The sequence below is a fragment of the Phyllobates terribilis genome, unplaced genomic scaffold, assembly GCF_046119375.1.
Source record: "Phyllobates terribilis strain yellow unplaced genomic scaffold, ASM4611937v1 Scaffold_108__1_contigs__length_5656254, whole genome shotgun sequence".
In the NCBI taxonomy this organism is placed as follows: Eukaryota; Metazoa; Chordata; class Amphibia; order Anura; family Dendrobatidae; genus Phyllobates; species Phyllobates terribilis.
Window position 1 is genome coordinate 2,882,739 of NW_027362868.1, and position 19,539 is coordinate 2,902,277.

Genomic DNA, 19,539 nt, shown 5'->3' on the forward strand with positions numbered 1-19,539 from the left:
GCCACCTTCAGTCTGCTGCTGGACAGCCAGCAGCAGCAGCAGCAGGAGAGGTAATTAATCAGCAACCCTCCTGCTAAGGGTAGACAGCTGCTCGTTCCACCCCCCCCCCTGCCTTAATTGGTTCTCCTCCCTTCCAACGGTGTTGAGGCGGGTGGGAACAGCCGGGGGTTGAGGGTACTGTGCTAAAAGAGGTGGAGTTATGCAGATCTAAAACGCGTGGATTGCAGCAGCAGCAAGCCGAAAAGTGCAGGCATGTGAGGGATCTAGAGGTTGACAGCATGTCTTCTTAACGGGAGTCCAGGTGGCCATCTCCACAAATGGACTTTTCAGAATCCTTGGGTGGCACCGTAGTCGGAAACCAATTCTGGTTATCGCTTCTCGGCCTTTTGGCTAAGATCAAGTGTAGTATCTGTTCTTATCAGTTTAATATCTGATACGTCCCCTATCTGGGGACCATATATTAAATGGATTTTTAGAACAGGGAGATGGAAAAAGAGCTTGCTCTGTCCACTCCACGCATTGACCTGGTATTGCAGTATCTCCAGGACCGGTGCACCCCTTCTTTAATGCAGTTTCGAAAATCAGAAAGAATTGAATTCAATGCTTTTTGTTCATTTTGCTTGTTTGTCGGATTTTGGGATGGACTCTTTGGCTTTGCTTTTCTTCTCCTCATTGGATTTTTCATGTTAAAAGTTGCAGAAGCCAGATGACAAGCTCATTTTGGTTCAACTTCAGCAACTGTGCATTGCATTGCCATGTAATGTAATGTAATGCAATGCTATCTATCTAGCTCTCCCTCTATACTTCCTTTTGGATAAACAGACATATTAGGCAAGCATTTTGGAGCTTTCACCTAAATAACTACAGGTGGTGAGATAAGCTGCACAATATAATTGACCTTTCAGTATATTGTTGCACACACACCATCTATTTAGCAAATGCCCTTGTTATCAACAGCAGCCTTTTAAACTCACCTGAGCTAACAGGTATGTGAGCTGGTTACTCTGCTGCGCTTAAAATTTCTTTTTTGGTTTGCTACAATGCCTTTTCTGAAACGTTGTCTCCCTCTGCTGGAACACTGACTTCTTTCATTTAATGCCTGCAGACTATAAAAGAGAAACCAACCCAAAAAGTTTGGTTGATTAGTCTGTGGCATTCTTTTAAACTGTTGCTTATGGCGGTCTCTGTGAGCTTCTCAGTGACATTCAGCCATCCAGGTATCCCGCCTGCAGTAGACGGAATGTGGCAATGGAACGCTGGCTGCGCGTGTCATAATAGGCTCTGAGCCTTTATATACCTGCGCACAGCAGCAGCCACCTTCAGTCTGCTGCTGGACAGCCAGCAGCAGCAGCAGCAGGAGAGGTAATTAATCAGCAACCCTCCTGCTAAGGGTAGACAGCTGCTCGTTCCACCCCCCCCCCGCCTTAATTGGTTCTCCTCCCTTCCAACGGTGTTGAGGCGGGTGGGAACAGCCGGGGGTTGAGGGTACTGTGCTAAAAGAGGTGGAGTTATGCAGATCTAAAACGCGTGGATTGCAGCAGCAGCAAGCCGAAAAGTGCAGGCATGTGAGGGATCTAGAGGTTGACAGCATGTCTTCTTAACGGGAGTCCAGGTGGCCATCTCCACAAATGGACTTTTCAGAATCCTTGGGTGGCACCGTAGTCGGAAACCAATTCTGGTTATCGCTTCTCGGCCTTTTGGCTAAGATCAAGTGTAGTATCTGTTCTTATCAGTTTAATATCTGATACGTCCCCTATCTGGGGACCATATATTAAATGGATTTTTAGAACAGGGAGATGGAAAAAGAGCTTGCTCTGTCCACTCCACGCATTGACCTGGTATTGCAGTATCTCCAGGACCGGTGCACCCCTTCTTTAATGCAGTTTCTAAAATCAGAAAGAATTGAATTCAATGCTTTTTGTTCATTTTGCTTGTTTGTCGGATTTTGGGATGGACTCTTTGGCTTTGCTTTTCTTCTCCTCATTGGATTTTTCATGTTAAAAGTTGCAGAAGCCAGATGACAAGCTCATTTTGGTTCAACTTCAGCAACTGTGCATTGCATTGCCATGTAATGTAATGTAATGCAATGCTATCTATCTAGCTCTCCCTCTATACTTCCTTTTGGATAAACAGACATATTAGGCAAGCATTTTGGAGCTTTCACCTAAATAACTACAGGTGGTGAGATAAGCTGCACAATATAATTGACCTTTCAGTATATTGTTGCACACACACCATCTATTTAGCAAATGCCCTTGTTATCAACAGCAGCCTTTTAAACTCACCTGAGCTAACAGGTATGTGAGCTGGTTACTCTGCTGCGCTTAAAATTTCTTTTTTGGTTTGCTACAATGCCTTTTCTGAAACGTTGTCTCCCTCTGCTGGAACACTGACTTCTTTCATTTAATGCCTGCAGACTATAAAAGAGAAACCAACCCAAAAAGTTTGGTTGATTAGTCTGTGGCATTCTTTTAAACTGTTGCTTATGGCGGTCTCTGTGAGCTTCTCAGTGACATTCAGCCATCCAGGTATCCCGCCTGCAGTAGACGGAATGTGGCAATGGAACGCTGGCTGCGCGTGTCATAATAGGCTCTGAGCCTTTATATACCTGCGCACAGCAGCAGCCACCTTCAGTCTGCTGCTGGACAGCCAGCAGCAGCAGCAGCAGGAGAGGTAATTAATCAGCAACCCTCCTGCTAAGGGTAGACAGCTGCTCGTTCCACCCTCCCCCCGCCTTAATTGGTTCTCCTCCCTTCCAACGGTGTTGAGGCGGGTGGGAACAGCCGGGGGTTGAGGGTACTGTGCTAAAAGAGGTGGAGTTATGCAGATCTAAAACGCGTGGATTGCAGCAGCAGCAAGCCGAAAAGTGCAGGCATGTGAGGGATCTAGAGGTTGACAGCATGTCTTCTTAACGGGAGTCCAGGTGGCCATCTCCACAAATGGACTTTTCAGAATCCTTGGGTGGCACCGTAGTCGGAAACCAATTCTGGTTATCGCTTCTCGGCCTTTTGGCTAAGATCAAGTGTAGTATCTGTTCTTATCAGTTTAATATCTGATACGTCCCCTATCTGGGGACCATATATTAAATGGATTTTTAGAACAGGGAGATGGAAAAAGAGCTTGCTCTGTCCACTCCACGCATTGACCTGGTATTGCAGTATCTCCAGGACCGGTGCACCCCTTCTTTAATGCAGTTTCTAAAATCAGAAAGAATTGAATTCAATGCTTTTTGTTCATTTTGCTTGTTTGTCGGATTTTGGGATGGACTCTTTGGCTTTGCTTTTCTTCTCCTCATTGGATTTTTCATGTTAAAAGTTGCAGAAGCCAGATGACAAGCTCATTTTGGTTCAACTTCAGCAACTGTGCATTGCATTGCCATGTAATGTAATGTAATGCAATGCTATCTATCTAGCTCTCCCTCTATACTTCCTTTTGGATAAACAGACATATTAGGCAAGCATTTTGGAGCTTTCACCTAAATAACTACAGGTGGTGAGATAAGCTGCACAATATAATTGACCTTTCAGTATATTGTTGCACACACACCATCTATTTAGCAAATGCCCTTGTTATCAACAGCAGCCTTTTAAACTCACCTGAGCTAACAGGTATGTGAGCTGGTTACTCTGCTGCGCTTAAAATTTCTTTTTTGGTTTGCTACAATGCCTTTTCTGAAACGTTGTCTCCCTCTGCTGGAACACTGACTTCTTTCATTTAATGCCTGCAGACTATAAAAGAGAAACCAACCCAAAAAGTTTGGTTGATTAGTCTGTGGCATTCTTTTAAACTGTTGCTTATGGCGGTCTCTGTGAGCTTCTCAGTGACATTCAGCCATCCAGGTATCCCGCCTGCAGTAGACGGAATGTGGCAATGGAACGCTGGCTGCGCGTGTCATAATAGGCTCTGAGCCTTTATATACCTGCGCACAGCAGCAGCCACCTTCAGTCTGCTGCTGGACAGCCAGCAGCAGCAGCAGCAGGAGAGGTAATTAATCAGCAACCCTCCTGCTAAGGGTAGACAGCTGCTCGTTCCACCCCCCCCCCGCCTTAATTGGTTCTCCTCCCTTCCAACGGTGTTGAGGCGGGTGGGAACAGCCGGGGGTTGAGGGTACTGTGCTAAAAGAGGTGGAGTTATGCAGATCTAAAACGCGTGGATTGCAGCAGCAGCAAGCCGAAAAGTGCAGGCATGTGAGGGATCTAGAGGTTGACAGCATGTCTTCTTAACGGGAGTCCAGGTGGCCATCTCCACAAATGGACTTTTCAGAATCCTTGGGTGGCACCGTAGTCGGAAACCAATTCTGGTTATCGCTTCTCGGCCTTTTGGCTAAGATCAAGTGTAGTATCTGTTCTTATCAGTTTAATATCTGATACGTCCCCTATCTGGGGACCATATATTAAATGGATTTTTAGAACAGGGAGATGGAAAAAGAGCTTGCTCTGTCCACTCCACGCATTGACCTGGTATTGCAGTATCTCCAGGACCGGTGCACCCCTTCTTTAATGCAGTTTCTAAAATCAGAAAGAATTGAATTCAATGCTTTTTGTTCATTTTGCTTGTTTGTCGGATTTTGGGATGGACTCTTTGGCTTTGCTTTTCTTCTCCTCATTGGATTTTTCATGTTAAAAGTTGCAGAAGCCAGATGACAAGCTCATTTTGGTTCAACTTCAGCAACTGTGCATTGCATTGCCATGTAATGTAATGTAATGCAATGCTATCTATCTAGCTCTCCCTCTATACTTCCTTTTGGATAAACAGACATATTAGGCAAGCATTTTGGAGCTTTCACCTAAATAACTACAGGTGGTGAGATAAGCTGCACAATATAATTGACCTTTCAGTATATTGTTGCACACACACCATCTATTTAGCAAATGCCCTTGTTATCAACAGCAGCCTTTTAAACTCACCTGAGCTAACAGGTATGTGAGCTGGTTACTCTGCTGCGCTTAAAATTTCTTTTTTGGTTTGCTACAATGCCTTTTCTGAAACGTTGTCTCCCTCTGCTGGAACACTGACTTCTTTCATTTAATGCCTGCAGACTATAAAAGAGAAACCAACCCAAAAAGTTTGGTTGATTAGTCTGTGGCATTCTTTTAAACTGTTGCTTATGGCGGTCTCTGTGAGCTTCTCAGTGACATTCAGCCATCCAGGTATCCCGCCTGCAGTAGACGGAATGTGGCAATGGAACGCTGGCTGCGTGTGTCATAATAGGCTCTGAGCCTTTATATACCTGCGCACAGCAGCAGCCACCTTCAGTCTGCTGCTGGACAGCCAGCAGCAGCAGCAGCAGGAGAGGTAATTAATCAGCAACCCTCCTGCTAAGGGTAGACAGCTGCTCGTTCCACCCCCCCCCCCGCCTTAATTGGTTCTCCTCCCTTCCAACGGTGTTGAGGCGGGTGGGAACAGCCGGGGGTACTGTGCTAAAAGAGGTGGAGTTATGCAGATCTAAAACGCGTGGATTGCAGCAGCAGCAAGCCGAAAAGTGCAGGCATGTGAGGGATCTAGAGGTTGACAGCATGTCTTCTTAACGGGAGTCCAGGTGGCCATCTCCACAAATGGACTTTTCAGAATCCTTGGGTGGCACCGTAGTCGGAAACCAATTCTGGTTATCGCTTCTCGGCCTTTTGGCTAAGATCAAGTGTAGTATCTGTTCTTATCAGTTTAATATCTGATACGTCCCCTATCTGGGGACCATATATTAAATGGATTTTTAGAACAGGGAGATGGAAAAAGAGCTTGCTCTGTCCACTCCACGCATTGACCTGGTATTGCAGTATCTCCAGGACCGGTGCACCCCTTCTTTAATGCAGTTTCTAAAATCAGAAAGAATTGAATTCAATGCTTTTTGTTCATTTTGCTTGTTTGTCGGATTTTGGGATGGACTCTTTGGCTTTGCTTTTCTTCTCCTCATTGGATTTTTCATGTTAAAAGTTGCAGAAGCCAGATGACAAGCTCATTTTGGTTCAACTTCAGCAACTGTGCATTGCATTGCCATGTAATGTAATGTAATGCAATGCTATCTATCTAGCTCTCCCTCTATACTTCCTTTTGGATAAACAGACATATTAGGCAAGCATTTTGGAGCTTTCACCTAAATAACTACAGGTGGTGAGATAAGCTGCACAATATAATTGACCTTTCAGTATATTGTTGCACACACACCATCTATTTAGCAAATGCCCTTGTTATCAACAGCAGCCTTTTAAACTCACCTGAGCTAACAGGTATGTGAGCTGGTTACTCTGCTGCGCTTAAAATTTCTTTTTTGGTTTGCTACAATGCCTTTTCTGAAACGTTGTCTCCCTCTGCTGGAACACTGACTTCTTTCATTTAATGCCTGCAGACTATAAAAGAGAAACCAACCCAAAAAGTTTGGTTGATTAGTCTGTGGCATTCTTTTAAACTGTTGCTTATGGCGGTCTCTGTGAGCTTCTCAGTGACATTCAGCCATCCAGGTATCCCGCCTGCAGTAGACGGAATGTGGCAATGGAACGCTGGCTGCGCGTGTCATAATAGGCTCTGAGCCTTTATATACCTGCGCACAGCAGCAGCCACCTTCAGTCTGCTGCTGGACAGCCAGCAGCAGCAGCAGGAGAGGTAATTAATCAGCAACCCTCCTGCTAAGGGTAGACAGCTGCTCGTTCCACCCCCCCCCCCCCCCCGCCTTAATTGGTTCTCCTCCCTTCCAACGGTGTTGAGGCGGGTGGGAACAGCCGGGGGTTGAGGGTACTGTGCTAAAAGAGGTGGAGTTATGCAGATCTAAAACGCGTGGATTGCAGCAGCAGCAAGCCGAAAAGTGCAGGCATTTGAGGGATCTAGAGGTTGACAGCATGTCTTCTTAACGGGAGTCCAGGTGGCCATCTCCACAAATGGACTTTTCAGAATCCTTGGGTGGCACCGTAGTCGGAAACCAATTCTGGTTATCGCTTCTCGGCCTTTTGGCTAAGATCAAGTGTAGTATCTGTTCTTATCAGTTTAATATCTGATACGTCCCCTATCTGGGGACCATATATTAAATGGATTTTTAGAACAGGGAGATGGAAAAAGAGCTTGCTCTGTCCACTCCACGCATTGACCTGGTATTGCAGTATCTCCAGGACCGGTGCACCCCTTCTTTAATGCAGTTTCTAAAATCAGAAAGAATTGAATTCAATGCTTTTTGTTCATTTTGCTTGTTTGTCGGATTTTGGGATGGACTCTTTGGCTTTGCTTTTCTTCTCCTCATTGGATTTTTCATGTTAAAAGTTGCAGAAGCCAGATGACAAGCTCATTTTGGTTCAACTTCAGCAACTGTGCATTGCATTGCCATGTAATGTAATGTAATGCAATGCTATCTATCTAGCTCTCCCTCTATACTTCCTTTTGGATAAACAGACATATTAGGCAAGCATTTTGGAGCTTTCACCTAAATAACTACAGGTGGTGAGATAAGCTGCACAATATAATTGACCTTTCAGTATATTGTTGCACACACACCATCTATTTAGCAAATGCCCTTGTTATCAACAGCAGCCTTTTAAACTCACCTGAGCTAACAGGTATGTGAGCTGGTTACTCTGCTGCGCTTAAAATTTCTTTTTTGGTTTGCTACAATGCCTTTTCTGAAACGTTGTCTCCCTCTGCTGGAACACTGACTTCTTTCATTTAATGCCTGCAGACTATAAAAGAGAAACCAACCCAAAAAGTTTGGTTGATTAGTCTGTGGCATTCTTTTAAACTGTTGCTTATGGCGGTCTCTGTGAGCTTCTCAGTGACATTCAGCCATCCAGGTATCCCGCCTGCAGTAGACGGAATGTGGCAATGGAACGCTGGCTGCGCGTGTCATAATAGGCTCTGAGCCTTTATATACCTGCGCACAGCAGCAGCCACCTTCAGTCTGCTGCTGGACAGCCAGCAGCAGCAGCAGCAGGAGAGGTAATTAATCAGCAACCCTCCTGCTAAGGGTAGACAGCTGCTCGTTCCACCCCCCCCCCGCCTTAATTGGTTCTCCTCCCTTCCAACGGTGTTGAGGCGGGTGGGAACAGCCGGGGGTTGAGGGTACTGTGCTAAAAGAGGTGGAGTTATGCAGATCTAAAACGCGTGGATTGCAGCAGCAGCAAGCCGAAAAGTGCAGGCATGTGAGGGATCTAGAGGTTGACAGCATGTCTTCTTAACGGGAGTCCAGGTGGCCATCTCCACAAATGGACTTTTCAGAATCCTTGGGTGGCACCGTAGTCGGAAACCAATTCTGGTTATCGCTTCTCGGCCTTTTGGCTAAGATCAAGTGTAGTATCTGTTCTTATCAGTTTAATATCTGATACGTCCCCTATCTGGGGACCATATATTAAATGGATTTTTAGAACAGGGAGATGGAAAATGAGCTTGCTCTGTCCACTCCACGCATTGACCTGGTATTGCAGTATCTCCAGGACCGGTGCACCCCTTCTTTAATGCAGTTTCTAAAATCAGAAAGAATTGAATTCAATGCTTTTGTTCATTTTGCTTGTTTGTCGGATTTTGGGATGGACTCTTTGGCTTTGCTTTTCTTCTCCTCATTGGATTTTTCATGTTAAAAGTTGCAGAAGCCAGATGACAAGCTCATTTTGGTTCAACTTCAGCAACTGTGCATTGCATTGCCATGTAATGTAATGTAATGCAATGCTATCTATCTAGCTCTCCCTCTATACTTCCTTTTGGATAAACAGACATATTAGGCAAGCATTTTGGAGCTTTCACCTAAATAACTACAGGTGGTGAGATAAGCTGCACAATATAATTGACCTTTCAGTATATTGTTGCACACACACCATCTATTTAGCAAATGCCCTTGTTATCAACAGCAGCCTTTTAAACTCACCTGAGCTAACAGGTATGTGAGCTGGTTACTCTGCTGCGCTTAAAATTTCTTTTTTGGTTTGCTACAATGCCTTTTCTGAAACGTTGTCTCCCTCTGCTGGAACACTGACTTCTTTCATTTAATGCCTGCAGACTATAAAAGAGAAACCAACCCAAAAAGTTTGGTTGATTAGTCTGTGGCATTCTTTTAAACTGTTGCTTATGGCGGTCTCTGTGAGCTTCTCAGTGACATTCAGCCATCCAGGTATCCCGCCTGCAGTAGACGGAATGTGGCAATGGAACGCTGGCTGCGCGTGTCATAATAGGCTCTGAGCCTTTATATACCTGCGCACAGCAGCAGCCACCTTCAGTCTGCTGCTGGACAGCCAGCAGCAGCAGCAGCAGGAGAGGTAATTAATCAGCAACCCTCCTGCTAAGGGTAGACAGCTGCTCGTTCCACCCCAGACCCCCCCCCCCGCCTTAATTGGTTCTCCTCCCTTCCAACGGTGTTGAGGCGGGTGGGAACAGCCGGGGGTTGAGGGTACTGTGCTAAAAGAGGTGGAGTTATGCAGATCTAAAACGCGTGGATTGCAGCAGCAGCAAGCCGAAAAGTGCAGGCATGTGAGGGATCTAGAGGTTGACAGCATGTCGTCTTAACGGGAGTCCAGGTGGCCATCTCCACAAATGGACTTTTCAGAATCCTTGGGTGGCACCGTAGTCGGAAACCAATTCTGGTTATCGCTTCTCGGCCTTTTGGCTAAGATCAAGTGTAGTATCTGTTCTTATCAGTTTAATATCTGATACGTCCCCTATCTGGGGACCATATATTAAATGGATTTTTAGAACAGGGAAATGGAAAAAGAGCTTGCTCTGTCCACTCCACGCATTGACCTGGTATTGCAGTATCTCCAGGACCGGTGCACCCCTTCTTTAATGCAGTTTCTAAAATCAGAAAGAATTGAATTCAATGCTTTTTGTTCATTTTGCTTGTTTGTCGGATTTTGGGATGGACTCTTTGGCTTTGCTTTTCTTCTCCTCATTGGATTTTTCATGTTAAAAGTTGCAGAAGCCAGATGACAAGCTCATTTTGGTTCAACTTCAGCAACTGTGCATTGCATTGCCATGTAATGTAATGTAATGCAATGCTATCTATCTAGCTCTCCCTCTATACTTCCTTTTGGATAAACAGACATATTAGGCAAGCATTTTGGAGCTTTCACCTAAATAACTACAGGTGGTGAGATAAGCTGCACAATATAATTGACCTTTCAGTATATTGTTGCACACACACCATCTATTTAGCAAATGCCCTTGTTATCAACAGCAGCCTTTTAAACTCACCTGAGCTAACAGGTATGTGAGCTGGTTACTCTGCTGCGCTTAAAATTTCTTTTTTGGTTTGCTACAATGCCTTTTCTGAAACGTTGTCTCCCTCTGCTGGAACACTGACTTCTTTCATTTAATGCCTGCAGAATATAAAAGAGAAACCAACCCAAAAAGTTTGGTTGATTAGTCTGTGGCATTCTTTTAAACTGTTGCTTATGGCGGTCTCTGTGAGCTTCTCAGTGACATTCAGCCATCCAGGTATCCCACCTGCAGTAGACGGAATGTGGCAATGGAACGCTGGCTGCGCGTGTCATAATAGGCTCTGAGCCTTTATATACCTGCGCACAGCAGCAGCCACCTTCAGTCTGCTGCTGGACAGCCAGCAGCAGCAGCAGCAGGAGAGGTAATTAATCAGCAACCCTCCTGCTAAGGGTAGACAGCTGCTCGTTCCACCCCCCCCCGCCTTAATTGGTTCTCCTCCCTTCCAACGGTGTTGAGGCGGGTGGGAACAGCCGGGGGTTGAGGGTACTGTGCTAAAAGAGGTGGAGTTATGCAGATCTAAAACGCGTGGATTGCAGCAGCAGCAAGCCGAAAAGTGCAGGCATGTGAGGGATCTAGAGGTTGACAGCATGTCTTCTTAACGGGAGTCCAGGTGGCCATCTCCACAAATGGACTTTTCAGAATCCTTGGGTGGCACCGTAGTCGGAAACCAATTCTGGTTATCGCTTCTCGGCCTTTTGGCTAAGATCAAGTGTAGTATCTGTTCTTATCAGTTTAATATCTGATACGTCCCCTATCTGGGGACCATATATTAAATGGATTTTTAGAACAGGGAGATGGAAAAAGAGCTTGCTCTGTCCACTCCACGCATTGACCTGGTATTGAAGTATCTCCAGGACCGGTGCACCCCTTCTTTAATGCAGTTTCTAAAATCAGAAAGAATTGAATTCAATGCTTTTTGTTCATTTTGCTTGTTTGTCGGATTTTGGGATGGACTCTTTGGCTTTGCTTTTCTTCTCCTCATTGGATTTTTCATGTTAAAAGTTGCAGAAGCCAGATGACATGCTCATTTTGGTTCAACTTCAGCAACTGTGCATTGCATTGCCATGTAATGTAATGTAATGCAATGCTATCTATCTAGCTCTCCCTCTATACTTCCTTTTGGATAAACAGACATATTAGGCAAGCATTTTGGAGCTTTCACCTAAATAACTACAGGTGGTGAGATAAGCTGCACAATATAATTGACCTTTCAGTATATTGTTGCACACACACCATCTATTTAGCAAATGCCCTTGTTATCAACAGCAGCCTTTTAAACTCACCTGAGCTAACAGGTATGTGAGCTGGTTACTCTGCTGCGCTTAAAATTTCTTTTTTGGTTTGCTACAATGCCTTTTCTGAAACGTTGTCTCCCTCTGCTGGAACACTGACTTCTTTCATTTAATGCCTGCAGACTATAAAAGAGAAACCAACCCAAAAAGTTTGGTTGATTAGTCTGTGGCATTCTTTTAAACTGTTGCTTATGGCGGTCTCTGTGAGCTTCTCAGTGACATTCAGCCATCCAGGTATCCCGCCTGCAGTAGACGGAATGTGGCAATGGAACGCTGGCTGCGCGTGTCATAATAGGCTCTGAGCCTTTATATACCTGCGCACAGCAGCAGCCACCTTCAGTCTGCTGCTGGACAGCCAGCAGCAGCAGCAGCAGGAGAGGTAATTAATCAGCAACCCTCCTGCTAAGGGTAGACAGCTGCTCGTTCCACCCCCCCCCGCCTTAATTGGTTCTCCTCCCTTCCAACGGTGTTGAGGCGGGTGGGAACAGCCGGGGGTTGAGGGTACTGTGCTAAAAGAGGTGGAGTTATGCAGATCTAAAACGCGTGGATTGCAGCAGCAGCAAGCCGAAAAGTGCAGGCATGTGAGGGATCTAGAGGTTGACAGCATGTCTTCTTAACGGGAGTCCAGGTGGCCATCTCCACAAATGGACTTTTCAGAATCCTTGGGTGGCACCGTAGTCGGAAACCAATTCTGGTTATCGCTTCTCTGCCTTTTGGCTAAGATCAAGTGTAGTATCTGTTCTTATCAGTTTAATATCTGATACGTCCCCTATCTGGGGACCATATATTAAATGGATTTTTAGAACAGGGAGATGGAAAAAGAGCTTGCTCTGTCCACTCCACGCATTGACCTGGTATTGCAGTATCTCCAGGACCGGTGCACCCCTTCTTTAATGCAGTTTCTAAAATCAGAAAGAATTGAATTCAATGCTTTTTGTTCATTTTGCTTGTTTGTCGGATTTTGGGATGGACTCTTTGGCTTTGCTTTTCTTCTCATCATTGGATTTTTCATGTTAAAAGTTGCAGAAGCCAGATGACAAGCTCATTTTGGTTCAACTTCAGCAACTGTGCATTGCATTGCCATGTAATGTAATGTAATGCAATGCTATCTATCTAGCTCTCCCTCTATACTTCCTTTTGGATAAACAGACATATTAGGCAAGCATTTTGGAGCTTTCACCTAAATAACTACAGGTGGTGAGATAAGCTGCACAATATAATTGACCTTTCAGTATATTGTTGCACGCACACCATCTATTTAGCAAATGCCCTTGTTATCAACAGCAGCCTTTTAAACTCACCTGAGCTAACAGGTATGTGAGCTGGTTACTCTGCTGCGCTTAAAATTTCTTTTTTGGTTTGCTACAATGCCTTTTCTGAAACGTTGTCTCCCTCTGCTGGAACACTGACTTCTTTCATTTAATGCCTGCAGACTATAAAAGAGAAACCAACCCAAAAAGTTTGGTTGATTAGTCTGTGGCATTCTTTTAAACTGTTGCTTATGGCGGTCTCTGTGAGCTTCTCAGTGACATTCAGCCATCCAGGTATCCCGCCTGCAGTAGACGGAATGTGGCAATGGAACGCTGGCTGCGCGTGTCATAATAGGCTCTGAGCCTTTATATACCTGCGCACAGCAGCAGCCACCTTCAGTCTGCTGCTGGACAGCCAGCAGCAGCAGCAGCAGGAGAGGTAATTAATCAGCAACCCTCCTGCTAAGGGTAGACAGCTGCTCGTTCCACCCCCCCCCCCGCCTTAGTTGGTTCTCCTCCCTTCCAACGGTGTTGAGGCGGGTGGGAACAGCCGGGGGTTGAGGGTACTGTGCTAAAAGAGGTGGAGTTATGCAGATCTAAAACGCGTGGATTGCAGCAGCAGCAAGCCGAAAAGTGCAGGCATGTGAGGGATCTAGAGGTTGACAGCATGTCTTCTTAACGGGAGTCCAGGTGGCCATCTCCACAAATGGACTTTTCAGAATCCTTGGGTGGCACCGTAGTCGGAAACCAATTCTGGTTATCGCTTCTCGGCCTTTTGGCTAAGATCAAGTGTAGTATCTGTTCTTATCAGTTTAATATCTGATACGTCCCCTATCTGGGGACCATATATTAAATGGATTTTTAGAACAGGGAGATGGAAAAAGAGCTTGCTCTGTCCACTCCACGCATTGACCTGGTATTGCAGTATCTCCAGGACCGGTGCACCCCTTCTTTAATGCAGTTTCTAAAATCAGAAAGAATTGAATTCAATGCTTTTTGTTCATTTTGCTTGTTTGTCGGATTTTGGGATGGACTCTTTGGCTTTGCTTTTCTTCTCCTCATTGGATTTTTCATGTTAAAAGTTGCAGAAGCCAGATGACAAGCTCATTTTGGTTCAACTTCAGCAACTGTGCATTGCATTGCCATGTAATGTAATGTAATGCAATGCTATCTATCTAGCTCTCCCTCTATACTTCCTTTTGGATAAACAGACATATTAGGCAAGCATTTTGGAGCTTTCACCTAAATAACTACAGGTGGTGAGATAAGCTGCACAATATAATTGACCTTTCAGTATATTGTTGCACACACACCATCTATTTAGCAAATGCCCTTGTTATCAACAGCAGCCTTTTAAACTCACCTGAGCTAACAGGTATGTGAGCTGGTTACTCTGCTGCGCTTAAAATTTCTTTTTTGGTTTGCTACAATGCCTTTTCTGAAACGTTGTCTCCCTCTGCTGGAACACTGACTTCTTTCATTTAATGCCTGCAGACTATAAAAGAGAAACCAACCCAAAAAGTTTGGTTGATTAGTCTGTGGCATTCTTTTAAACTGTTGCTTATGGCGGTCTCTGTGAGCTTCTCAGTGACATTCAGCCATCCAGGTATCCCGCCTGCAGTAGACGGAATGTGGCAATGGAACGCTGGCTGCGCGTGTCATGATAGGCTCTGAGCCTTTATATACCTGCGCACAGCAGCAGCCACCTTCAGTCTGCTGCTGGACAGCCAGCAGCAGCAGCAGCAGGAGAGGTAATTAATCAGCAACCCTCCTGCTAAGGGTAGACAGCTGCTCGTTCCACCCCCCCCCCCGCCTTAATTGGTTCTCCTCCCTTCCAACGGTGTTGAGGCGGGTGGGAACAGCCGGGGGTACTGTGCTAAAAGAGGTGGAGTTATGCAGATCTAAAACGCGTGGATTGCAGCAGCAGCAAGCCGAAAAGTGCAGGCATGTGAGGGATCTAGAGGTTGACAGCATGTCTTCTTAACGGGAGTCCAGGTGGCCATCTCCACAAATGGACTTTTCAGAATCCTTGGGTGGCACCGTAGTCGGAAACCAATTCTGGTTATCGCTTCTCGGCCTTTTGGCTAAGATCAAGTGTAGTATCTGTTCTTATCAGTTTAATATCTGATACGTCCCCTATCTGGGGACCATATATTAAATGGATTTTTAGAACAGGGAGATGGAAAAAGAGCTTGCTCTGTCCACTCCACGCATTGACCTGGTATTGCAGTATCTCCAGGACCGGTGCACCCCTTCTTTAATGCAGTTTCTAAAATCAGAAAGAATTGAATTCAATGCTTTTTGTTCATTTTGCTTGTTTGTCGGATTTTGGGATGGACTCTTTGGCTTTGCTTTTCTTCTCCTCATTGGATTTTTCATGTTAAAAGTTGCAGAAGCCAGATGACAAGCTCATTTTGGTTCAACTTCAGCAACTGTGCATTGCATTGCCATGTAATGTAATGTAATGCAATGCTATCTATCTAGCTCTCCCTCTATACTTCCTTTTGGATAAACAGACATATTAGGCAAGCATTTTGGAGCTTTCACCTAAATAACTACAGGTGGTGAGATAAGCTGCACAATATAATTGACCTTTCAGTATATTGTTGCACACACACCATCTATTTAGCAAATGCCCTTGTTATCAACAGCAGCCTTTTAAACTCACCTGAGCTAACAGGTATGTGAGCTGGTTACTCTGCTGCGCTTAAAATTTCTTTTTTGGTTTGCTACAATGCCTTTTCTGAAACGTTGTCTCCCTCTGCTGGAACACTGACTTCTTTCATTTAATGCCTGCAGACTATAAAAGAGAAACCAACCCAAAAAGTTTGGTTGATTAGTCTGTGGCATTCTTTTAAACTGTTGCTTATGGCGGTCTCTGTGAGCTTCTCAGTGACATTCAGCCATCCAGGTATCCCGCCTGCAGTAGACGGAATGTGGCAATGGAACGCTGGCTGCGCGTGTCATAATAGGCTCTGAGCCTTTATATACCTGCGCACAGCAGCAGCCACCTTCAGTCTGCTGCTGGACAGCCAGCAGCAGCAGCAGGAGAGGTAATTAATCAGCAACCCTCCTGCTAAGGGTAGACAGCTGCTCGTTCCACCCCCCCCCCCCCCCCCGCCTTAATTGGTTCTCCTCCCTTCCAACGGTGTTGAGGCGGGTGGGAACAGCCGGGGGTTGAGGGTACTGTGCTAAAAGAGGTGGAGTTATGCAGATCTAAAACGCGTGGATTGCAGCAGCAGCAAGCCGAAAAGTGCAGGCATTTGAGGGATCTAGAGGTTGACAGCATGTCTTCTTAACGGGAGTCCAGGTGGCCATCTCCACAAATGGACTTTTCAGAATCCTTGGGTGGCACCGTAGTCGGAAACCAATTCTGGTTATCGCTTCTCGGCCTTTTGGCTAAGATCAAGTGTAGTATCTGTTCTTATCAGTTTAATATCTGATACGTCCCCTATCTGGGGACCATATATTAAATGGATTTTTAGAACAGGGAGATGGAAAAAGAGCTTGCTCTGTCCACTCCACGCATTGACCTGGTATTGCAGTATCTCCAGGACCGGTGCACCCCTTCTTTAATGCAGTTTCTAAAATCAGAAAGAATTGAATTCAATGCTTTTTGTTCATTTTGCTTGTTTGTCGGATTTTGGGATGGACTCTTTGGCTTTGCTTTTCTTCTCCTCATTGGATTTTTCATGTTAAAAGTTGCAGAAGCCAGATGACAAGCTCATTTTGGTTCAACTTCAGCAACTGTGCATTGCATTGCCATGTAATGTAATGTAATGCAATGCTATCTATCTAGCTCTCCCTCTATACTTCCTTTTGGATAAACAGACATATTAGGCAAGCATTTTGGAGCTTTCACCTAAATAACTACAGGTGGTGAGATAAGCTGCACAATATAATTGACCTTTCAGTATATTGTTGCACACACACCATCTATTTAGCAAATGCCCTTGTTATCAACAGCAGCCTTTTAAACTCACCTGAGCTAACAGGTATGTGAGCTGGTTACTCTGCTGCGCTTAAAATTTCTTTTTTGGTTTGCTACAATGCCTTTTCTGAAACGTTGTCTCCCTCTGCTGGAACACTGACTTCTTTCATTTAATGCCTGCAGACTATAAAAGAGAAACCAACCCAAAAAGTTTGGTTGATTAGTCTGTGGCATTCTTTTAAACTGTTGCTTATGGCGGTCTCTGTGAGCTTCTCAGTGACATTCAGCCATCCAGGTATCCCGCCTGCAGTAGACGGAATGTGGCAATGGAACGCTGGCTGCGCGTGTCATAATAGGCTCTGAGCCTTTATATACCTGCGCACAGCAGCAGCCACCTTCAGTCTGCTGCTGGACAGCCAGCAGCAGCAGCAGCAGGAGAGGTAATTAATCAGCAACCCTCCTGCTAAGGGTAGACAGCTGCTCGTTCCACCCCCCCCCCGCCTTAATTGGTTCTCCTCCCTTCCAACGGTGTTGAGGCGGGTGGGAACAGCCGGGGGTTGAGGGTACTGTGCTAAAAGAGGTGGAGTTATGCAGATCTAAAACGCGTGGATTGCAGCAGCAGCAAGCCGAAAAGTGCAGGCATGTGAGGGATCTAGAGGTTGACAGCATGTCTTCTTAACGGGAGTCCAGGTGGCCATCTCCACAAATGGACTTTTCAGAATCCTTGGGTGGCACCGTAGTCGGAAACCAATTCTGGTTATCGCTTCTCGGCCTTTTGGCTAAGATCAAGTGTAGTATCTGTTCTTATCAGTTTAATATCTGATACGTCCCCTATCTGGGGACCATATATTAAATGGATTTTTAGAACAGGGAGATGGAAAATGAGCTTGCTCTGTCCACTCCACGCATTGACCTGGTATTGCAGTATCTCCAGGACCGGTGCACCCCTTCTTTAATGCAGTTTCTAAAATCAGAAAGAATTGAATTCAATGCTTTTGTTCATTTTGCTTGTTTGTCGGATTTTGGGATGGACTCTTTGGCTTTGCTTTTCTTCTCCTCATTGGATTTTTCATGTTAAAAGTTGCAGAAGCCAGATGACAAGCTCATTTTGGTTCAACTTCAGCAACTGTGCATTGCATTGCCATGTAATGTAATGTAATGCAATGCTATCTATCTAGCTCTCCCTCTATACTTCCTTTTGGATAAACAGACATATTAGGCAAGCATTTTGGAGCTTTCACCTAAATAACTACAGGTGGTGAGATAAGCTGCACAATATAATTGACCTTTCAGTATATTGTTGCACACACACCATCTATTTAGCAAATGCCCTTGTTATCAACAGCAGCCTTTTAAACTCACCTGAGCTAACAGGTATGTGAGCTGGTTACTCTGCTGCGCTTAAAATTTCTTTTTTGGTTTGCTACAATGCCTTTTCTGAAACGTTGTCTCCCTCTGCTGGAACACTGACTTCTTTCATTTAATGCCTGCAGACTATAAAAGAGAAACCAACCCAAAAAGTTTGGTTGATTAGTCTGTGGCATTCTTTTAAACTGTTGCTTATGGCGGTCTCTGTGAGCTTCTCAGTGACATTCAGCCATCCAGGTATCCCGCCTGCAGTAGACGGAATGTGGCAATGGAACGCTGGCTGCGCGTGTCATAATAGGCTCTGAGCCTTTATATACCTGCGCACAGCAGCAGCCACCTTCAGTCTGCTGCTGGACAGCCAGCAGCAGCAGCAGCAGGAGAGGTAATTAATCAGCAACCCTCCTGCTAAGGGTAGACAGCTGCTCGTTCCACCCCAGACCCCCCCCCCCGCCTTAATTGGTTCTCCTCCCTTCCAACGGTGTTGAGGCGGGTGGGAACAGCCGGGGGTTGAGGGTACTGTGCTAAAAGAGGTGGAGTTATGCAGATCTAAAACGCGTGGATTGCAGCAGCAGCAAGCCGAAAAGTGCAGGCATGTGAGGGATCTAGAGGTTGACAGCATGTCGTCTTAACGGGAGTCCAGGTGGCCATCTCCACAAATGGACTTTTCAGAATCCTTGGGTGGCACCGTAGTCGGAAACCAATTCTGGTTATCGCTTCTCGGCCTTTTGGCTAAGATCAAGTGTAGTATCTGTTCTTATCAGTTTAATATCTGATACGTCCCCTATCTGGGGACCATATATTAAATGGATTTTTAGAACAGGGAAATGGAAAAAGAGCTTGCTCTGTCCACTCCACGCATTGACCTGGTATTGCAGTATCTCCAGGACCGGTGCACCCCTTCTTTAATGCAGTTTCTAAAATCAGAAAGAATTGAATTCAATGCTTTTTGTTCATTTTGCTTGTTTGTCGGATTTTGGGATGGACTCTTTGGCTTTGCTTTTCTTCTCCTCATTGGATTTTTCATGTTAAAAGTTGCAGAAGCCAGATGACAAGCTCATTTTGGTTCAACTTCAGCAACTGTGCATTGCATTGCCATGTAATGTAATGTAATGCAATGCTATCTATCTAGCTCTCCCTCTATACTTCCTTTTGGATAAACAGACATATTAGGCAAGCATTTTGGAGCTTTCACCTAAATAACTACAGGTGGTGAGATAAGCTGCACAATATAATTGACCTTTCAGTATATTGTTGCACACACACCATCTATTTAGCAAATGCCCTTGTTATCAACAGCAGCCTTTTAAACTCACCTGAGCTAACAGGTATGTGAGCTGGTTACTCTGCTGCGCTTAAAATTTCTTTTTTGGTTTGCTACAATGCCTTTTCTGAAACGTTGTCTCCCTCTGCTGGAACACTGACTTCTTTCATTTAATGCCTGCAGAATATAAAAGAGAAACCAACCCAAAAAGTTTGGTTGATTAGTCTGTGGCATTCTTTTAAACTGTTGCTTATG

The 19,539-nt window shown here is 45.1% G+C and overlaps 15 non-coding genes across 15 annotated transcripts; all 15 read left to right on the forward strand.

The window, feature by feature from the left end:
- The first annotated feature begins 370 nt into the window (after positions 1 to 370).
- Positions 371 to 561, forward strand: LOC141199864 (U2 spliceosomal RNA). Its single transcript, XR_012271606.1, has one exon. It is a non-coding gene; the product is annotated as a U2 spliceosomal RNA (small nuclear RNA).
- Positions 562 to 1,681: 1,120 nt separating this feature from the next.
- Positions 1,682 to 1,872, forward strand: LOC141199866 (U2 spliceosomal RNA). The gene has a single exon (XR_012271608.1). It is a non-coding gene; the product is annotated as a U2 spliceosomal RNA (small nuclear RNA).
- A 1,120-nt stretch (positions 1,873 to 2,992) lies between these two features.
- On the forward strand, positions 2,993 to 3,183 carry LOC141199867 (U2 spliceosomal RNA). The gene has a single exon (XR_012271609.1). It is a non-coding gene; the product is annotated as a U2 spliceosomal RNA (small nuclear RNA).
- Positions 3,184 to 4,303: 1,120 nt separating this feature from the next.
- On the forward strand, positions 4,304 to 4,494 carry LOC141199868 (U2 spliceosomal RNA). The gene has a single exon (XR_012271610.1). It is a non-coding gene; the product is annotated as a U2 spliceosomal RNA (small nuclear RNA).
- A 1,114-nt stretch (positions 4,495 to 5,608) lies between these two features.
- Positions 5,609 to 5,799, forward strand: LOC141199869 (U2 spliceosomal RNA). Its single transcript, XR_012271611.1, has one exon. It is a non-coding gene; the product is annotated as a U2 spliceosomal RNA (small nuclear RNA).
- A 1,123-nt stretch (positions 5,800 to 6,922) lies between these two features.
- Positions 6,923 to 7,113, forward strand: LOC141199870 (U2 spliceosomal RNA). The gene has a single exon (XR_012271612.1). It is a non-coding gene; the product is annotated as a U2 spliceosomal RNA (small nuclear RNA).
- Positions 7,114 to 8,233: 1,120 nt separating this feature from the next.
- On the forward strand, positions 8,234 to 8,424 carry LOC141200402 (U2 spliceosomal RNA). The gene has a single exon (XR_012272124.1). It is a non-coding gene; the product is annotated as a U2 spliceosomal RNA (small nuclear RNA).
- A 1,127-nt stretch (positions 8,425 to 9,551) lies between these two features.
- Positions 9,552 to 9,742, forward strand: LOC141200507 (U2 spliceosomal RNA). The gene has a single exon (XR_012272227.1). It is a non-coding gene; the product is annotated as a U2 spliceosomal RNA (small nuclear RNA).
- A 1,119-nt stretch (positions 9,743 to 10,861) lies between these two features.
- Positions 10,862 to 11,052, forward strand: LOC141200513 (U2 spliceosomal RNA). The gene has a single exon (XR_012272233.1). It is a non-coding gene; the product is annotated as a U2 spliceosomal RNA (small nuclear RNA).
- Positions 11,053 to 12,171: 1,119 nt separating this feature from the next.
- LOC141200328 (U2 spliceosomal RNA) lies at positions 12,172 to 12,362 on the forward strand. Its single transcript, XR_012272051.1, has one exon. It is a non-coding gene; the product is annotated as a U2 spliceosomal RNA (small nuclear RNA).
- Positions 12,363 to 13,483: 1,121 nt separating this feature from the next.
- Positions 13,484 to 13,674, forward strand: LOC141199871 (U2 spliceosomal RNA). The gene has a single exon (XR_012271613.1). It is a non-coding gene; the product is annotated as a U2 spliceosomal RNA (small nuclear RNA).
- Positions 13,675 to 14,788: 1,114 nt separating this feature from the next.
- On the forward strand, positions 14,789 to 14,979 carry LOC141199872 (U2 spliceosomal RNA). Its single transcript, XR_012271614.1, has one exon. It is a non-coding gene; the product is annotated as a U2 spliceosomal RNA (small nuclear RNA).
- Positions 14,980 to 16,103: 1,124 nt separating this feature from the next.
- Positions 16,104 to 16,294, forward strand: LOC141199873 (U2 spliceosomal RNA). Its single transcript, XR_012271615.1, has one exon. It is a non-coding gene; the product is annotated as a U2 spliceosomal RNA (small nuclear RNA).
- A 1,120-nt stretch (positions 16,295 to 17,414) lies between these two features.
- On the forward strand, positions 17,415 to 17,605 carry LOC141200403 (U2 spliceosomal RNA). The gene has a single exon (XR_012272125.1). It is a non-coding gene; the product is annotated as a U2 spliceosomal RNA (small nuclear RNA).
- A 1,127-nt stretch (positions 17,606 to 18,732) lies between these two features.
- LOC141200508 (U2 spliceosomal RNA) lies at positions 18,733 to 18,923 on the forward strand. The gene has a single exon (XR_012272228.1). It is a non-coding gene; the product is annotated as a U2 spliceosomal RNA (small nuclear RNA).
- Positions 18,924 to 19,539: the final 616 nt, after the last annotated feature.